The sequence below is a fragment of the Myotis davidii genome, unplaced genomic scaffold (genome assembly GCF_000327345.1).
Source record: "Myotis davidii unplaced genomic scaffold, ASM32734v1 scaffold1, whole genome shotgun sequence".
NCBI lineage: Eukaryota > Metazoa > Chordata > Mammalia > Chiroptera > Vespertilionidae > Myotis > Myotis davidii.
In genome coordinates this window covers 6,604,317-6,625,780 of record NW_006294681.1, presented here as the reverse complement: position 1 = coordinate 6,625,780, position 21,464 = coordinate 6,604,317, and the positions used below count along the sequence as shown (strand labels likewise).

General features: G+C 38.7%; 1 pseudogene; it reads right to left on the bottom strand.

Annotated features, from left to right (window-relative positions):
* Positions 1–20,455: 20,455 nt before the first annotated feature.
* Positions 20,456–21,464, bottom strand: part of LOC102772798 — a 14,620-nt pseudogene continuing 13,611 nt past the window's right edge.

The following is a 21,464-nucleotide window of genomic DNA, read 5'->3' as shown; positions in this document are numbered from 1 at the left end:
ACTGGAAAATCCCTCTTCCCCACTTTCCATGCTGTACTCTTTGGCATTAAGTTACTATGTGCAACGGACATGTCAGGTATGGAGAGTAATGCTGTACCTCCTTTCGGGTGATGTATCCACATAAATTTTTTGGAATGCTTCTGCATGGGAGATTGGTCTTTTCTTCCCCGTGTGTTTATTTAATCAAATACTAACTTATTTATTTTGTAGCTCAAATTGTCATAGCTTTTGCTGTTAGGAGCTCTTTAATTAGAACCCTTTGCATATTCCCATCAATGTGGGGTTTTTGTTTGTTTTGTATACTTTTTTTTTTTTTTAGCATTTCCATATTTCCTGGTGCTACAAAATGTTATGCTCCAGACTTACCTTGTATATTGCCTGCCCCAGTCCTAGAATTAGCCATTTCTCCAAGAAACTCTGGCTCCTTTTATTGCTGAGTGGTATTAGAAACCAAGATCTAGGTGCTCATTGCTACTGGAGTGTCATTGCTTCTAGGCCCCTTTTAGCTGACAGAGCCAGGAAATATGTGCATATACTAACCTGTGTACATATACATGTCTATAAATACTTCCGTGTGACTATCTGAATCCATAATTAAATGAAACGAGTTCATACTGAGGTCTCCAACTCAATACATTTCTGCATCAATTATTCCAGTGTCTTCCTCTTGCTTCTCTGTAAACTCCCATGTCAGCAGCACAAAATATGACTCCCATAATCTGCCATCCATATATGCAATTGTTCAATTCCAGTATACATGTATAGTGGTGTCGGAATTTTAACCTGCACACCCATGGGAAGGAAACACTGCCAAGTAGAGTACAGCACTCGTGTACAGTTTTATTTGCCTTTAGTTTTACAGGCTCCTCTCATTTCCAAAGGTAGTTAGGTTAGTACCTACTCTAATTAGTAAACCTACCCCTCTGTAAGGTCGTTTTATACATTTGTAATACATTAGATTCTCTTGTCCCAATCTGTATTCCATTCTGGGACAGCCCACCTTCTAAATGATTTTTTAAAACTCTGCATACAATGAGAATCATTCTATGTTGTAAAGTTCTGTGGGTTTTGACAAATGGATAGTGTTATACATACACAATTATGGTATCATACAGAATAGTTTCAGCATCCTAAAAATCATTCCCGATGCATCACCTATTCAAAGACCATCCCCCATAAGTGCTCTTCTTTCTCATTGTTATAGTTTTGCCTTTTCCAGATGTCAGATCATTGGAAGTATGCAATGGGTAACATTTTTAGACTGGATTCTTTCACTCAGTAATATTAGTATGCATTAAGATTCATCAATGTCTTTTTGTGGCTTGATAACTCATTTCTTATTATCTCTGAAAATATTCCACTGTATGGAACTTCCACAGTTTGATTATTATTTACCTAATGAAGCATATTCTTGGATGCTTCCAGTATTAGGTAGTTGAATAAAGGTGCTATAAGCATTTACAGTCAGGTGTTTATTATAAACATAGTTTTCAGATAAGTTGGATAAATACCTAAGAACATGATTACAGAATCATATGGTTGGATCATGTGTAGCTCTGTAAGAAACTGCTCAACTATCTTCCAAATGACTATACCATTGTGCATTCCCACCAGCAATGAATGAGTGGTCCTATTACTCCACAACACTGGCCAGCAATTGGTATCATCAGTTTTGGGGATTTTAGCCATTCTCATAAGTATGTGTGGTATCTCATTGTTTTGGATCTTCTACTTTTAACTTTCCCTTGATTGGACAGCTAAATTATTTTACAGAGTGAATTGAAAACTGATATGTGGCTGCCTTTTTGTTAGAAATTTTGACAAGTTGTATGGAAAGTGTTCTAAAATAAAATTTAACTATTGCGTAAGAGTATATAGTTTTGGTGAGTCAAATGCTTTTTTTTTCTTTTTTTTTTGGTTAATTCTCACCAGAGGATCTTTCTTCCATTGATTTTTTTTAAAATTTTTTATTACAAAGGGTATTACATATGTGTCCATCCCCCCCCCACCCCCCCGCCCTAGACAGGAAAGGAGATCAACCAAAGGACTTGTATGCATGCATATAGCATAACCAATGGACATAAGACACTGGGGGATAGGGGAGGCTAGGGGTCCATTCATTTTTTTAGAGAGAATGGAAGCGGGGGGTGGGGGGGACACAGAGAGAGAGAAACATCGCACATCTCGACTGGTTTGCATCCTACACGCGCCCCACTTGGGGGCAGTGTGGGGGGCGAGGGCAGTGAGGAATTGAGCCCTGCAACTGAGGCATGAGCCCCTGACCAGAATCAAACCCAGAAACCCTCAATCTGCAGGCCGATGCTCCAACCACTGAGGAAAACTGGCCAGGGCAAGTCAAATTTGTATGTTTGTTTAGTTGGTGCTTAGTCTCTTTATGACCTGAACATTCTAAAGAATAAATTATTAGAGTTGCAACCAAAATGATTAATTTACCATTTATTGGACATTTTTATGGAAATGGAGAAAAAATATAGAAATTCTTGTCATCCAAGTTTATAACTTTATATATATATATAACTTTTATTGTAAGAAATTCAAAAAGCCTTGAAAAATGATCTTAGATAAAGTTAAGGGAGAAGATACATTTTTGTTAGAAATTATGGGGAAAAACTTATTTGACCATGTATTACTTTTTAAAAAATCACGATTGGCATGAAAGGATATCAATTTTCATATCCCACTTTATATTCTTAAAATAACAGAACATTTAATTCAACAAAAACGTTCTTGTAGTGGGACATTTTGGACTGTCTGGACTCCTGCCCTTCTGCCCTTTATCATTGCCTGAATTCCTGTGGTAAGGCCAGGTTAATCTTTGCTGCTCCTGCAAAGAGCCAGGAGGGGTGGGGGACGGACTCATCTATCTTTGATTGTACAAGTAGGTAATTCCTTAGTCCTCCCTGGGATTTGGGTTGGGTTAGAATGATTTATGCTGGTAGGTAATTTTATTCACATTTCTTCATTGTTTGGAGAGGCTGAAGTTGAGTAATGATGTCACCTTTCACACCAGCAGGCCTATTTAACCCTACATTTGGTTTACTTAAGTTAATACCATCTGGTAGTTGCCTATTTGGTTTTTCCCGAATCTTTGAACTTTGCCCCTTCTTTATTCTTGATAAACCTGGGGTCTGCCCTTACCATCCTGCTTGGTCTCTAGGGATTTGCAAATTACAGGTCTGATTTGGTTTAGAAAAGACATTCCACTGCATTAAAAAAAAAAAACCTCCACCCAGCAATTACGGATACAATCAGGGAATAGACTTGAAATGCCAGTTACAGGATAAAGACGAGATAAATCATTGGGAGTTGTGTCTCCCTGTTATGAAATCTAGTTTTTGACCCGGATGGTAAGGAAGCTTTGTACTGGGTCTTTAATTCCTCATGTTGAGTGTCAGCTCCCTCTCTGTTCCCAAGGAGCGGCCAGCTCGCGCGTGGGCCCAGAGCATCACCATAGTAACTCTGAGCTTCCAGGCATTCATGTGGGTGTGTGAAGAACTGGAATTGTTCCCAAAACGTTCTTAGTGTTGTTCCATAATCACCTTCAGATCATTTGGGGCTGTCATGCAGTGAGGCTAGAGTTGTGGATTTGAGGCAAAAATCCGGCAGATCTCAGAAGCCATGCTGTCATTTCTGTCTGTCTGGAAGCCAATAAAATCTGAGAGCAAGGTTCAACTTTAGATCCTCAAGGGAGAGAAACGTGAGCCATCTGCACCAATTCATAGTAACTTCTTACTGCAACATAAACAGAATGTGATCAGTGTAAAAAAAAAATTGGAAAGAAGAGCAAAAACAAAAATTAAAAGCTATCACATTTCCTTCACTAAAACTCACTACTGTGACACGTGTGTGTATTCTGGATATTCTCATATGTGCTACATTGCATGTGGTTGTTATGACCTATACATAAAGAAAATTTTCCATTTCTATCAGCATTTGCCTAGGAGATACCAAAAAACTAAATATTGTATTTCATCAGAACTGATTTTAACCAACTGATACTCATTGGGTCTACACCAAGACTTTTCCTTGACAATGGGGCCTGTTTTAAACAATCTTTTACTGTGGATTTTGCCTTATTCAGAGTGCTGGTTTTCATTCCCCAAACCACCACACCTTTACCTTCACCCCCCTGACTTTTTTCTCTGAGTGAGCTATCCAGTGACTTTCTTTATTGGTGTGCCTGGCCAGGAAATAATAATTTGATTTTGTATTGTCTTTGTTTTTGAAACCTACAATATTTAAGAGGTTAATCAGTAAGCTCTCAATGGCAGTATCCAAATTATTAGGCACGATGAATTGACCACTGCAAAGGTACATTCAGTTGGGCCATTGGAGACTTGACTTGGAAAAGGTGGCTTAGGACATGGGCCTGGCTTCCTCTTCTCAGGGCTCACCTGGTGCTGGCTTACCTATTGGTTCCTTCCTGAGGGCTGTGCATTCCCTGTGGCCCATTTTACCACATTTTCAATTTGGGGATTTTAAATCTATTCCCTTCTGTGTTTCTATAGAGTTATCTTTGGAACAATTCTTCCGAAGTTTGTTTATTTTCCCTGCAGGTTTGCCTGGATTTTTTAGATAAATAGCTGTTTTTTTTTGACCCATCCACGACAATGAGTGGAATTCACAAGGCCTCTCAGGCCGGGTCAAAGTTGATTTATAATTTTCTGAACATATCAAAGTCTAGGGTCTCAAAGTTTGTTTTATAAGCACTTCATTTTAGTTTGACCAATCAGTGTCTCAATTTAATTTTAGCTTTGATATAAAAATTAGATTTATTTCTAATTTTTAAGTACATATTATAAATAGTAGAGCCATGAGACTGAGGGGTTGGGTGTTGTCTATTTCTTCATGTAACATACTATATCCCACTGGACAAAGTATGGTATTTTGTTGTTGGTTTATTTTGGTGTGTGGGGGGAGTAAATTGAACATTTTCTTAACATGGTAATTGTCTATAATATGTGCACACACGCTTGCACACTCAGAAGGATCTGCCTGGGGAGGGATATACTAAGTATGCCTACGGGGAAAACAAAAAATTTAAAAATTTCTGTAGATTTTCATTATTGTAGGCAAATTACATCCTCATTACTTACAAAACTATTATCAAATCTGGCCAAGGAAGCAGTTTGAGAGGGGAAGAAAAAAATCTCGAGAAAAAGTCAACAGTGGCCCAGCTGAGTTCTCTATGAAGAAGGTGCCATAATGTGGACATTCGCTGTGCATTTTGTCTTTGAAAAATATTGGTAGAGATTTGTCAATGGGCAGAAAATAAGAGAAGGCAGTATGAAGTAGGCTTTTGCAGTCAATTTTCTCACAGTATTGTGCAGGGTCATCAAGAAAATGCTTAGTTTTTCTCTGGCACCAGTTTCAGAACATTTCCAATTGCAGTGGTCTTACCCTCTTCTCTTAGGGAAATTGACCCACCTGAGGGAAGTCTTTAAAGGTCTCAAGGCAGCCTGGAGAGGCTCAGTTGGTTGAGTGTCGTCCTGTGCACCAAAATGTTGCTGATTCAAGGAGTGGGCACAAGGCAACCATCTATGTTTTCCTCTTTCTTCCTTCCTCTCTCTAAGCATGTCCTCAGGTGAGGATTCATAAAATAAAATAAAATAAAATAAAATAAAATAAAATACTAACTTTAAAATAAGTAAATAGAAATTAAGGTCTTGAGGCAGATGGTTTCTGCTGTCCTTAAAGGAGCAATGTATAGTTGATCTTGTTTCACAAAATGGGGTTGACTCTTACTTTCTTCCTCCTGATTTTTTGTCTACCAGGCTAATTGAGGCTATTTTGATTGCCTCAGTACAGATATGACTATGCAGCACCACATTATAACCTGGGCAGATGATGGATTTGTACTCTCCAATCACTATCTGGGCACAAGATGTGCATCCAGAATGATAGAGATTATTAGGATCACAAAGTATGAATCCTGGAAGAGTTTTCTCTTCTTCCTTTCAGGCCACTGGACAAAGTGTCCATCTGGACTGAGGTTTGGTTTCCTCACCATAAAATGGAGATAATACTCCCATGATAGAATTATTGCTAGGACTAAAAAATAGAACTGCTTAAAAGCATTTATCTGTGGATACTGAATACATGTTTTATGGACTGAAAATAATTTATTATAACTTGCATTTTCTATTATCTTTAAAAATGAGTTATTATAAATAATCCCAAGAAATAGTTGGCATGGCTTCAGATGTGGGGGAGATGAAAGTTTATGTGGAACTTTCTCTAGTTTGGGACTCTTTAATGCCAGGTCTGTTAGGCGTGGACAAACCTTGGAGCCAACCCTCTAACAGGGCAAATGTGTTTCCCTTGAGAAAGTGAAAGTGCCAGAGAGCCATCTATTGAGATCACTTTTCATTGCACCAGGAAAACTGTATTTCAAATAGCAAAGCTCTAGAAGAAAACATATAGGGAAGAGATAATCTTAATAACAATAATGATTATGAAAATAATGGCTAATATTTTTTGGTATATACTAATTATCGCATCAGGCACTGTTCTAAGGGCCTTACATAATGAATATTTATTGTAAAATTACTAAGTGTGCTATTTATTATCCTGAATCTTTGTATAATCAATCACCTTTAATAACCAATGTATTCAGTAAAGTAAGCAATGTTATCTGCACTTCATGTATTGACATCTTAACTCATTTAGAGAATGTAAGCAACTTTCTGCGGGTGGAAAATATGACAGTATTTCTATGTACTAAATGGAGTTCTTTTCTTTTGAGCTTTACTTTTCGTGTTTATATCTCAGTAAGACCATTGTCTTCTTTGGTTTGATCCCCTTGGGGGATTGTTCTGTCTATGGGTCCTCTGCTCAAAGCATGTTTGTGAGTTAATATTTGGGATTTGTCTTCACAGCCAGTTTATCACAGAAAAATAAGTCTCTGTGCTTTTGACAGTTTGGTTGTTCTTTTGGTATCTTTGCTTGTTTTACCATTTTACTGCTGTTCTTTTTTTGAGTTAGAGGAGATACACATTTTTTCTATGATACAAATCACAAAACTATACTTTACTTGGTTTATCATTTATTTTTTATTTATAGGGTTCCCACTATGTAAAATTTTAAAAATAACACAGTTATTTCAATGCATTTTTGTTTGTTTTTATGGCTCTGGCTTTTGCAATAATTGAATTGAATTGAATTATTGTATATAACATGATCATCCTCATTCTGGGATTTTTCAAAAACAAAAACAATTTTTCAAAAACCCCATTCCTCTTTTTGTAATTGTTCTTTTTTCAAATTTTCGTCTTTGAGTAACTTATTTTGGTGTAAAAACTAAGGTAGAGAGATATGTTGTAGGGAGAATTGTGTGCCCCTTCATATGTTGAAATCCTAATACCTCAGAATCTGACCTTATCTGGGAATAGGATTGTTGCAGATGTAATTAGTTAAGATGAGATCATACTGGAGTAGGAAGGGCCCCTAATCCAAAATGACTGGTGTCTTTATAACAAAAGGAAATGTAGACACACACATGCATGCACACATGCATGGAGAATGTCATGTGAAGACTGGAATTTTGATGCCACAAGCCAAGGGACTACCAGAAGGTAGGAGAGAGAGCGGGAATAAATCCTTCCCTAGAGCCTTCAGAGAGAACAAGGACCTGCCAACACCTTAATTTTGGACTTCCAGCCTCCAGAATATGAGAAAATACATTGCTGTTGTTTAAGCCATTCAGTTTGTGGTACTTTATTATGGCAACCCTAGCAAACTAATAATACAGGACACAAATTAATTCTTCCATCTGGTTATCCAATTATCCAACACTAATAACCTTCATAAGCATTGATTTGTAAAGTGACTTCTGCAATATATTACGTTCTTCTATGAATATGAGTTAATGTCTATAATTTCTAGTCTGTGCCATTGTCTATTCACACAGATAACCCAGTGTTTCAAGCATGCCTGCTTTCTGATGTGCTTTGGCATCTGGTAGGACAAATATACCCCCACCACTCTATTTTTAAACTCTTTTGGCTCTTCTTGTTTGGTAATTTTTCCATACAAATTTTAGAATTTTCTTTTTCTTCATTGTTCTTAAATATTACTAACGTGTTTCTAGATGTGTGCTACTTTCCCATTTACATTTCCTCTTTGGCAAATTACAGGCTCTTAATAATTCTTTAACTATGGGATATTTGTCTCTATTGTTTTTCTCCTCATTTATATATTTTTTCTTTTGGTGGTACTTATTACCTGGATTTCAGTACTTCTACATCTATTGGTAATAAATCTTAATTTTAAACATATTTACTTTCTCCATCCTTCTTTCCTTTCTTTTTCCTGCCAGAATTGCCCAATTTGATCTTTCAAATTCAATTTGATCCTCATTTGTATACATTATACTTTTTATCCAATCAATTTTTTAAAACACAGCGGTTACATTTCTTATAACTATATTTTTTAATGAAGGACTGACTTCAGAGGCAGATAATTGGATTAATCTGAAATTTTGTTCCTTGCAGTCTCAAATTTAACCCAGGTATCACCTATTTATTTATTTACGTATGGATAGCAATATATTAAGCCTCTGTGAACCCACCACTAAACACAAAAGCTAGGATCTTGAAAACAACCAACATCTGACATGGGTTCTGACACCCTATGCCTCTTCCCTTCACCATAGGAAGTAGCTAACCTAAGTCTTGTGTTAATCATTCTCTTATATAATGATACTAGAGGACTGGTGCACGAAATTCATGCACTCGGGGAGGGGCGTGTCCCTCAGCCTAGCCTGCACCCTCTTGCGGTGCAGTCCGGGAGAGCCCTTGGGGGATGTCCAATTGACAGCTCCTGTGGGGAGCAGGCCTAAGCCAGCAGTTGGACATCCTTACTGCTGCCACAGAGGCGGGAGAGGCTCCCCCCACTGCTGCTGTGCTCACCAGCTGTAAGCCCAGCTTCTGGCTGAGTGGTGCTCCCCCTGTGGGAGCACACTGACCACCAGGGGGAAGCTCCTGCATTGAGCATCTGCCCCGGGGTGCTCAGTGCACATCATAGTGACTGGTCGTTCCACTGTTCGGTCAGTTTGCATATTAGCCTTTTATTATATGGGATATCTTCTAATTTTGTATTTTTTTGTGACTTTCAAAAAGAGTATCGTGCTTTAGGTAATTACTGGGAACTTACTTTCTTCACCCATTATATTGCTAAGTTTCTTCCATATTGATGTCTCCTTCTGTAGTTTATTTGTTTTGGCTCCTGTATAATATTCCTTTGTATAAACATACTACATTACTTTTCATGCATTTTCTCTTTGATGGACATTTGGGTTACTTCCAAGTTTTTGCTGTTGTGAGAAATGGTACTCTGAACATTTTTCTCTCTCAATATTACATTTCTTAATTTATTCGTATATTGCATGTAACTTTGAAACATTTATTTTCATTACTTTATAGTATTCTATTATATGGATATTCCACAATTTATTATTTACTCTATTTTTATTTACATTTTAAGTTGTTTCCCATTTTGGCTATTATGAATAATACTTCTGTAAATATTCTCGCGCATTTCTTGATTTACCTCTGTTGCATCAAGGTGCATTTGTTGGGTAAAGTCCTAGGAATACACTAGCTGGGTCAAAGGCTCTGTTCAAATTTGCTAGATCAGTAGTTCTTAAAGAGTGGTCCATAGATCCTGAGGTCCTGAAACACTTTCAGGGAGTTCATAATAACACTAAGACATATTCACCCTTTGCACCGTGCTGTTATTTGCACTAATGTGGCAAAAGTCATGGTAGGCACAACTAATAGTTCCTTAGGTTGGCTCAAGTCAATGGCTCCAAACCTCAGTGTGAGTCATTGTTTATGGCTTCACAGCTATTCCCTGGGCAGAAGAGATAAATATCAGTTTCATTTTAGAATGTGAGGAAGCAGTAAAAACTAATTTTACTAATTCTTAATCCTTGAGTACATGTCTTTTTTTAACATTCTGTGTGATGAAGAAAGAAGTATGCAAAAGGCTATATACCAAAGTATGAGGGTTTACTCAAGCGAGAGTTTGTCAAAATCTTGGAAACTTGTATTACCACTTCCTCTTCTAAAACACAAAACAGTAGCCTGGCTGGCCTGGCTCAGTAGTTGAACATTGACCTATGAACCAGGAGGTCACGGTTTGATTCCTGGTCAGGGCACATGCCCGGGTTGTAGGCTCGATCCCCAGTAGGAGGTGTGAAGGAGGCAGCCAATCAAGGATTATCTCTCATCATTGATGTTTCTATCTCTCTCTCCTTCTCCCTTCCTCTCTGAAATCAATAAAAAATATATACATGTGAAAAAAAAAGAAGAATCTCCTTTAAAAAACCCCCACAAAAACTATTTTTGGGGAAGTGCATCCCTGTTGTCCTATTATTTCATTTGTATCTATGGCAGTATTAATTGAATTTATTAATTCTAAAATGTATATGTAAATCCCTTTGGGTTTTCATCACATGAAATCATTATTTGTAAATAATATTTGTATTTCTTACTTCCACCTCATATAAATTTTACTTGCGTTTTTTTTCTTGCCTTGCCATCCAGGTTAGACCACCATTACAGTAGAAGTAGTGATAGCAGGTGGCCTGGTCTCACTCCAATCCCAAAAGTTAAGCGTTCAACATTTCACTGTTACCTATGATATTTGTTGTAGGTCTTTTATAAATACCCTTTGGTTGGTAAAGAAGTTCTTGCCTATTTTTGGTTTGCTAAGAATTTTTATGAAGAATAGATTTGAGCCCTGGCCAGTGTGGCTCTGTTGAGCATGGTCCCATGCACCAAAAGGTCACCCAGTTAGATTCCCGGTTTGGACACATGCCCAGGTTGCAGGCTCAATCCTCAGTAGAGGATGTGCCAATAGGTGTTTCTCTTTCATAGAAGTTTCACTCTCTCCTTCTCCCTTCCACTTTCTATAAAAACAAAACACACACACACACACACACACACACACACAAATATTCAATTAAAAGAAAAAGGTATGTAAATGTCAAATTGCTATTTTTTTTTAAAAAAAGGAATGGATGTTGAATTTTTATCAACTGCTCTTTTCTGCATGTATTGGGCTGTTCATGTGTTTTTTCTCCTTTATACTATTAATTTTAAAATTAAATAATTTAGTGATAAATTGGTTGGCTAATTGCTTTTGAAATATTAAACCAGTCTTGCATTCATGGAATATACTTAAGTAAGCGCAAAGTATTATATTTTTTTCTGTATTTCTAGAATGAGTGTATTTTTATTTGGTTTGGAAAGTTCTGAGTAAGGAGGCTCCATAATTTTCCTGTTTTTGTAATGTCCATGCCATTTTTTGGAATTGAAGTTATACCAGCTTTCTAAAAAGAGTTTAGGGAATGGAAGAGTTTGTGTTTAGAAGAATCTTTCAAGATACAAAAGAACACAAATCAAAAATTTTTATTTCCTTCTGAAAAGTTACTAGGTGCAGTGTGGATAGGCAAAACAAGTTTTTGTTGTTCTCTGTTTTTTGCATCAAACCTTAAGAGTTAATGGCTGACTGTGTCATCCTATGAATAGCCTCTTAGAAACACTCTAAAATCTTTGTAAAACTCCTAATGCAATTGTTCTATACTTGACTTTAAAGCTCAGGCTAATGATAATAATAGTTTGAATGTAGCCATTATTGTTAGTTAAACCTAGAGTGCACACACTAGGAAGGACTTCAGCATAATTTAGTATTTTCTCTCCCTTGGCCAGGACTGAATACAGATCTATTAGATGCCTCAATATTTATCCTTTAAAAAAAAACAGTAGTAAACTACACATAACAAAGAATTTTTCATCTTTATCATTCTTAAATGTGCAGTACGGTGGCATTAAGTACATTCACATTGTTGTGCAACCATAATCACCATCTATCACCAGAACATTTTTATCTCCCCAAAGTAAACCTCTATACCTTTAAACACTAACTCCCCATTCACCCTCCCACTGCCCCAGGACAACATGTTTCTCCTTTCTGTCTCTATGAATGTGATATCTAGGTACCTAGATAGTGAAATCATATAGTTTTTGTTTTTTGTGACTATTTTACTGAGCATAATGTCCATAAAGTTTTACTCATATCCTAGCATGTGTCAGAATTCCTTTCTTTGTTAAGGCTGCATAATATTGCATTGTATGCATATGTCACATTTTGTTTTTTCATTCATCCATTCAGGAACACTTTAGATTGCTTCCACCCTTTGGCTGTGAACATAGGTGGACCGTGTCAAGTCATATGGAAAACACCAATGGAAAATACAACAGATTCTGGTTTGGGGAGGTTTACAAGTTTGATAAAGAAGTGTTATTCGAAATAATGACAACAACAATAACAATAATAATACATTTCATGTTCTTTTTTTATTATCTAGGCCAGTAGTTTGCATTAATGACTTGTAGCATATTATCTAGGGAAATGGGTCCCTCAATAGCATGCATTCTGACTTCTCATTTTTCTAATATAGGCATAAAAAGAAAGTAGGAAGTATGAACTGTTGAGAAGTAATGTAGCTCTGTTGCTCAATCCCTGTGTTACTTGAAGCCATGCACCGATCTCTGTAAAGTGGGCTTGATGCTATAGTGTTTAACGCTTGCGGTGTCATTGTGGAATCTGAAAAGGGCCTCTGGGGGTGCCCTGCACAGGTGACCTCAGAAGGAACAACCTGATGGTCCCCACACACTAGGCCATGGAGGCTCCCGAGTTTCAGAATTCCCGCCCCCACCCCCTCCTGGAGCCAGAGATGGGGACCTGCTCCTCCCCAGCAGGGGCTGGTCTGGGGTGGAGAGACCAGTCGTTTTCAGTATCAGCCCTCGACAAGGGTTGTTATTTTTCCTGTCATGTTTGTTGGGGTCCAGCTCAAGCTTGTTTTTCTTGCAGAAAGGCAGGAAGGCCAATTTGGAACACACACAACTCACATGTCATCGGTGATGACTTGGCCCAGCACTTGGCATTGGCTCCTTGACAGTTAAAAGGCACAGGGTGGGCGAGCCCCTGCTGCCGCCGAGGAACAAGGAAAAGGAGGGAGAATGCGAGATGCTTATCTGGGCAGGCCTTGCAGGCCCCTCCATTCTTTCCCCCTGCTCACGCCTCCCCCAAGGGACTTCTGGCCTCAGCTCACACAATCTCCCGCCTCGAGGGCCCTGCGGTTCAGTGGCCGCCTCCACTCTCTGTCCACCTCTTCCTCTTACTGAATGCGTGAGGAAGCATCCCACCCCAAGGAGAGGAAAGTCTGGGTCAGCAGAGATCCATGCAGCAGCCTTGTGGGAGGCAGAAGCAGGAAGAGGGAGAAAGAGCGCTTTCCATTTGGGACCCAAGACAATTGTGTGGCTCTTTGAGAAAAGCGTGGTGTTTTTCCACTCAGACCTCGGCAGTGTTGGTAGCCGCCGTTTACAAGTTTTCACGGGCTTTAACTATGAGGGTGCTTTGTGGGATGGCGTGCTCTTGAAGTGTGTGTGGATGTTGGATGAGTGTGGTCCAGGCCTATCATGGAAAGGCCTTGGACCTTCTGCAGACCGAATCACAGTTGGGGAAGGAGCACTCTGATTCCAGGGGAACTTGACTGGGTAAAACTGCAAATTAAAAGTAATACAAACAGCCCAGCCAGTGTGGTTCAGTGGTTGAGCATCGACCTATGAACCAGGAGGTCACTGTTCGATTCCTGGTCAGGGCACATGCCCAGGTGTGGGCTTGATCCCCAGTGTGGGGTGTGCAGTAGGCAGCCAATTAATGATTCTCTCTCATCATTGATGGTTTCTATCTCTCTCTCTCCATCTCCCTTCTCTGAAATCAATAAAAATATATTTAAACAATAATACAAACAGTAACATTTCTAAAATATGATCTTATGTTCTCAATAACGAAGGCTCCTCAGTTGACCCGTTATAAAATGAAATGTTTTAGGCAGTCAGTGTCGCTTTGAGAGTATGTAGCCCCTCAAAGCATCAGTTTTGTCACCTATGGAATGACTAATGGTGGGGCTTACATTGCAGGGTTTGAAAGGACTCAGAGACCCAGCTTAGCATAATTCCAAACACCTATTAATCGCCTCCCCCAAAATGGCAGCTGTTTTTGTGATTTCTATCTTCTCATCCCTTCTTTTTGGAAAAGTTATGATAGTTGTAGTTGGAAAAGAAGTAGGAGTCAGGGCTTGAAAGCAATCTTTGAAAAATTATACTTTACCTAGTGGTATACGATTAGCACATTAAACATTCAAAAACAGTTGTGGAATGAACTAACCGCTTTATAATTTCTTGGTCTTCTGCCTACTTTATCTTTCAACTACAATAAAGCAGGAGTCTTGTTTTCCACTTCCTGCAGGTAAAATATATCTTTCATGTCAGATTTTTGTTGTGTTGAAGTTTCTCTTTAGATGCATTATACGTAACCCCTGCTGTCCTCTATAATATTTCATTTGCTTATTAAGCCCTTCACAATTAATATGCCAGATGTGGTAGAGCACATGTCCAAAGCCAGCTACAGCAACGCCTCCCATCCCAGTCACTGTGCAATGTGACTGTCACTCCCCACCAAGAGATAATGTCTCATTCTCATCGGCGTGAATCTGGGCCAACCCGGTGACTGCTCTGACCAACACATAGCAGTAGAAGCCATGTGCTGAGACTGCAAACACGTGAAGAAGGACCGACAGGTTCCTAGGCATGAAGAAGGGCTGACAGGTTCTGTCTTTCTGCTCTTGGAAGTCTAGCAGGTAAACAGTCTGGCTACTGGGTAGACCATGAAAAAGAGGCCACATGGAGAGGGAGAGGTCCTGAAACTGTATATATTGAGAAGTCCAGCTGTCCCACGCTCCAGTGAGCACAGGCCCTAGCTAACCTGCCAGGCAAATGAACCCGCATGGCATGGCCCCAGGCAAGACCAGCAGAAGAAATACTCAGCTCCTCCTACGTTGCAGAATCATGAACAAATAAAAAGTTGTTATTTTAAACTACTAATTTAACTTAATTAAGTAGCTTATTTTATTTGATTGTTGACAGTATTACAGATGTCTCTCATTTTCTTCCTTTTGGGCCGCTCCCACCCAAACCCTGCCCCACCCCAGCCTTCTTTATGCTATTGTCTGCGTCCATGGGTTGTGCATATATGCATATATGGTCTCTTTCTGTCTCTCCTCCGCATTGAGATCTGTTATTCTGTTCCATGTAATCATATCTCTGGACCTATTTTGCTCATTAGTTTATTTTGTTCATTAGATTCTACATATAAGTGGGATCATGTGATGTTTGTCTTTCTCTGACTTATTTTGCTTAGAATAATCGTCTCCAGGTCCATCCATGTTGTCTAAAAGGGTAAGAATCCTTCTTTTTTACAGCAGCATAGTATTCCATTGTGTAAATGTACCACAGCTTTTTTTCCCTTCTTTTTTTAAATCCTCATCTGAAGATATTTTTTCCATTGATTTTCAGACAGAGTGAAAGGGAGGGAGGAGGGGAGAGGGGGAAAGAGAGAGAGACATGGACGTGAGAGAAACACATCCAATGGTTGCCTTCTGTACCACCCTGACCACAACCCCACCGGGCCTGGGGATTGAACCTGTAACTGAGGTATGTGCCCTTGACTGGGAATTGAAGCCGAGACCTTTTGGGCTGCAGGCCAATGCTCTAACCACTTAGCAAAACTGGCCAGGGCTGCACCACTGCTTTTTTGTCCACTCATCTACTGATGGGCAGTTGGGCTATTCCCAGACCTGAGGTATTGTAAATAATGCTACTATGAGCATAGGATGAATATACTCTTTCTGATTGGTGTTTCAGAATTCTTAGAATATATTCCCAGAAGTGGGATCACTGGGTTGGATGGCAGATGCATTTTTAATTTTTTGAGAAACCTCCATACTGTTTTCCATCGCGGCTGCATTCCCACCAGCAATGCATAAAGCAGTGGTTCTCAACCTTGGCTGCACATTAGAATCACCTGAGAATCTTTTAAAAGTCCTGATTTCTGGGCCTCATCCTCTGGAAATTCTGTTTCTTTGTTATGGGGTGAGGCCACATCATTAGTAACAAAGAAACAGAATTTCCGGAGGATGAGGCCCAGAAATCAGGATTTTAAAAAGATTCCCAGGTGATTCTAATGTGCAGCCAAGGTTGAGAATCACTGGCATAAAGATTCCCTTTTCTCCACACCCTCATCAGTACTTGTTGCTTGTTGATTTATTGATGGTAGCCATTCTGGTATGTGTGAGGTGATACCACATTGTAGTTTTTAATTTGTATCTCTCTGATTATTAGTGACCATGAGCATGTTCTCATATGTCCATTGGCCATCTGTATGTCCTCTTTGGAGAAGTGTATATTCAGGTCCTTTGCCCATTTTTAAAATTGGATCGTTTGTCTTTCTGGTGTTGAGTTGTATGAGTTCTTTGTATATTTTGGAAATCAAACCTTATCAGTTGTATCATTGGTGAATATGTTTTCCCATATTGTAGGGTCCCTTTTCATTTTGTTGATGATTTCTTTTGGTGTGCAAAAGCTTTTTAGTTTGATGTAGTCCCATTTATTTTTTTCCTTTGTTTCCCTTGCCCTAGGTGATATATCGGTGAAAATACTGCTAATTGAGATGTCTGTGATTTTTCTGCCTATGTTTTTTTCTAGAAATTTTATGGTCTTGCAACTGACACTTAAAACTTTTATCTATTTTGAGTTTATTCTCATGTATGATATAAGTTGGTGGTCTAGTTTCATTTTTTGCACATACCTGTCCAATTTATCCAACACCATTTATTGAAGAGACCGTATTTACCCCACTGTATGCTTTTGCCTCCTTTGTCAAATATTAATTAACCATATTAGCATGGGTCGATTTCCTTTCATTTAAAGGCTGAATAACATTCCATTGTATGTTTATGCCACATTTTGCTTGTCCATTTACTCACTGATAGACATTGTGTTGCTTATACTTTTTGCTACTTTGAATAATGCTGCTATGAACATGGGTGCAAATATCTCTTTTAGTCTCTGCTTTCAATTATTTTCTCTTTAAAATTTTTTTAAAAAACTTTTATTAAAATATAGACAAATAAAATTACATATATTTGTGCATCCAGCAGACTTTTCTGTAGGATGTAAGCTCAGTAGAAAAAGTTGGAGGTATCACGCTACCTATCAAACTATTCAACAAGGCCATAATAACTGAAACAGTATGGTATTGGAATAAAAACAGACATACAGGGTGAGGCAAAAGTAGGTTTACAGTTGTTTGTATGGAAAATAGTACCATAATTAAAAAATTTAATAATACAAGAATAAACTCTTTGGGTTTTGGGTACTCACAACTGTAAATATATGTTGGCCCCACCCTATATAGGTCAATGGAACAGAATAGAGAGCCCAGAAATAAACTCACATCTACATGGTCAATTAATATTTGACAAAGGAGACAGTCTATTTAATAAATGGTGTTGGGAAATTTGGACAGATGTATGCAAATAAATGGAACTAGACCACCTTCTTACACAATATATAAAAATAAACTCAAAATGAATTAAAGACTTAAATGTAAAACTCGAAACCATAAAATTCCTAGAAAATACCATAGACTGGAAAACCTCAGACATTTTTCTTAGCAATATTTTTTGATATATCTCCGTGAGCAAGGGAAACAAAAGAACAAATAAACAAATGGGATTACATCAAACTAAAAGCCTTTGCACAGCAAAGAAAACCATCAACAAAACAAAAAGACAACATACTAAGTAGAAGATATTTACCAATGATACATCTAATAAGGGGTTAATATCTAAAATCAATGAGATACCACCTCACACGTGTCAGAATGGCTATCATCAGTAAGTCAACAACAACAAGTGTGGGTGAACTCTCATGTACTGTTGGTGGCAATTAAGATTGACGTGAAGGTTCCTCAAAATTAAAAATGAAATTGCCTTATTACCCATCTATTCCATTTCTGGGAATATATATATATATATAATCACTAATTTAAAATAATGTATGTACCCCTATATTTATTGCAGCATTATTTATAATAGACAAGATATGGAAGCAACCCAAGTGCCCATCAATAGATCAGTAGATAAAAAAGCTGTGGACGCCCAAACCGGTTTGGCTCAGTGGATAGAGCGTCGGCCTGCGGACTGAAGGGTCCCGGGTTCGATTCCGGTCAAGGGCATGTATCTGGGTTGCGGGCACATCCCCAGTGGGAGATGTGCAGGAGGCAGCTGATCGATGTTTCTCTCTTATCGATGTTTCTATCTCTCTCCCTCTCTCTGTAAAAAATCAATAAAATATCTTAAAAAAAAAAGCTGCAGTACAGATACGCAATGGAATACTACTAAGCCCTAAAAAAGAATGAACTGTTACTTTTTGTGACAGCATGGATGCACCTAGAGGGTGCTATGCTAAGTGAAATAAGTCAGACAGAGAAAGACAAATGCCATATAATTTCACTTATATGTGGAATCTAATAAATAAAATAAATAAACAAAAAAAGATTATAGGGTTGGGATCTTTTAGCATCTCATTAAATTCACATAGCTATAATTAATGGGTAAAAAGTATGGCATTTTATATATACATTTATATATATACATATATATATATGTATTTAATAGATTTTTGCAAATTCTTTATAGATTTGGAGGCACCCTGGCTATTTTGCTGTCTTAGATATCTCTTTAGTCTTTTTACTGAAATGGATATACATATGGAAAATACATAATTTCTTGAGTATAGGTCACATTTTCCTGATTCGTTGCATATCCAGTAATTTTTCATTGTATACTGATGTTCAGGGAGTGTTAGATTATGCTATCTGCTTTTAAAGGCTATTGAGTTTTATTCTAGCAAGCAGTTAAATTATTAGTGGGTTCTCTTGACCCTTCCAGGTGGGTTTATTTCTGTTTGTCTCTTGGTCCTTTTGTCCTTAGTCCTAAAGAACCTTTTTCCAGGGCACATGCTTCACTCAGAAAGCATGGCCTTCCAGGTCTGAGTTGAATGCCTGCAGTGCTAGCAAAGTTTCTCCTCTCTGAGTGGTAGGAATCCAACATCTCCCAGCCTGAGTGACCCGAGGACCCCTGTGGAGCTCTCAGCCTGCAGTCGCTCTTCTCTGCAGGGCCTATTAGCATGTTCTCTGCACTGATGCAGTCTAGCCTTCAGCCAGGACCATGGGGCAAACCCACTCAGACTTCCGCCATCCCTTCTCCCTCTCCCTACAAAGTCCAGCTGCTTCACCTGAACTCCAGTATCTGCTTCTACACGTCACAGAGTTCAGAGCTCTCTGCTCCCTGGCTGCAGTTTGAGTGTGTCCCTGGCTGAAAGCCAGGCTAAATCGGGGCTCATTTCGAGTATTTCCCTTTTCTCTAGGATTACCACATTCTGTTTCCTGTTGTCCAATGCTTGGAAACATGTGCTTTATATATTGAGTGCAGGGAAGCTAGGGCTGGTACCAGTCACTCTGTCAAGGTTAGAAACTGAAGTCTGAATTTTGGACGAAGTAGCAAAGTTTTCAGAATTGTACACAATTTTTACAGTATTGTTTTGTGGTCTTGTTTACATAAAATGATAGCCTTTTAGAGCCTGGAAGAATTGTAAAAATGTTGTCATTTCTTACTTTTAGAAACAAGAAAACAGAGACCCAAAAGGGCAGATAATTTTCAAGGTGAAAAGCTAGGGGAATGGCAAAACTAGTTTTATCTGGTCCTCTTCATTTTTAAATGTGGAAGGCAGAGTTGATAGCTCTCTCTTCTTAAGTCCCACTTTCTTGTCTTCGATTCCCATTGTTTGCAGAGTCTCAGCCAGCCTCAGGATCACAGAGCAGTATGGCAACTATGCTTGTTATGGATTAATGTCTCTCAGCTCTAAGCCCTATTTCTCAATAATCTGCTCTGTAATATTTTTCTTGTAATTGTGGTAAAATAGACATAACATAAAATTTACAGTCTTAACATTTTCAAGTGTGCAACTATCACCACTAGCCACCTTCAAAACTTTTTCATCATCCCAGACTAAAACACTGTACCTAGTCAACACGAACTCCCCTTTCCCTCCTTCCCAGCTCCTGGCAACCACTATGCAACTTTCAGTCTCTATACATTTGAGTCTTCTAGGTGCTTCATAGCAGTGGAATTACACAGTATTTGTCCTTTTGTGTCCAGCTTATTTCATTTAACATAAAGTCCCCCAGGTTCATCCATGTTGGAGCATGTGTCAGAACAATATTCCAGAGTATGTAGATACCACGTTTTGTTTATCCATTTATCTATCAGTAGACACTTGGGTGGTTTCCACCCTTTGGCAATTGTGAATAATGCTGTTGTGACCATGGATGTTCAAGTATCTGTTCAAATCCCTACTTATGATTCTTTTGGAACATACCCAGAGTGGAATTGCTGGGTCAGGATAAGTTTGGCCTGATGGAGGAGTCATCAGGAATGATCCTATTCCCAAGGAGGTGAAAGTCACTCTGGGTCAGAAGGTTCCCTGTGAGGATCAGTTAAATGGTCTTGGCTTGATTCTCCTCTTTCATTAGAAATCTGATGGACCTGAGGATTCCCTGGGCCTCTTGAACCTCTTCCCCCTTTTCCTGGAAGCAAAGGTGAGAGTCTGAGTGGATCCTCCAACAAAGATGGAGGGGAGAGAAAAGCTCTCCTTTCAGATGAAGGTCTATCCAATGCTGAGGGACAATATGGGGAATGCTCTCTGGCAAATGCTGTATTTGGAACATCAAGTGCATAAGGATCTTTTTCTAAAAGTTTAAATTTAAGCTCTGTTTTAGTTAATTTTTGTCTGAAGTAAGAATTTTCTTTCTTTTTTTAACTTTTATTTTTGTTAATCCTCACCCAAGGACACTTTCCCGTTGATTTTTAGAGAGAGTGGAAGGGAGGGGGAGAGACAAAGAAAGAGAAACATCGATGTGAGAGAGACATCAATTGGTTGCCTCTGGCATGCTCCTCGGGGGCTAGCGATCAAACCTGCAACCGAGGCATGTGCCCTTGACCAGAATCAAACGTACAACCTTCCAGTCTGCAGGCTGGCACTCTATTCACTGAGCCAAACCTGGTAGGGAAGAATTTTCTTTCTTTAAATCATTGAGGTTTCTTTTAGCAGTCCGAGCTGTCAACCACTTACCATGTGAAATTTTTCTCATGGGAAATAATCTGCCCTTGATAAGAATGAATGGTTCTCTCCAATTCTTCAAGATCTTTGGCTCACTTTCTATTGGTCTCTAGCACTTCAGCTACATGGCTGACCTAGCTTTTCATCTGCTTTAGAAAGTTTTTCCTCTTTCTCTAACCAGTTACTTCCTTCTACTGTCAACTTCCTGTGAAATATCATTTCATTTTCTAGATACAGTTCAGTCATTACTGTAAGTTTGTGCTGAAGCTTTGGATTCTCATTTCCGAGATGTTCATTTTCTGACTGCAGAGATGCTGTTCAAGTCTGGAGGTTTTTTGTTTTTTAAATATA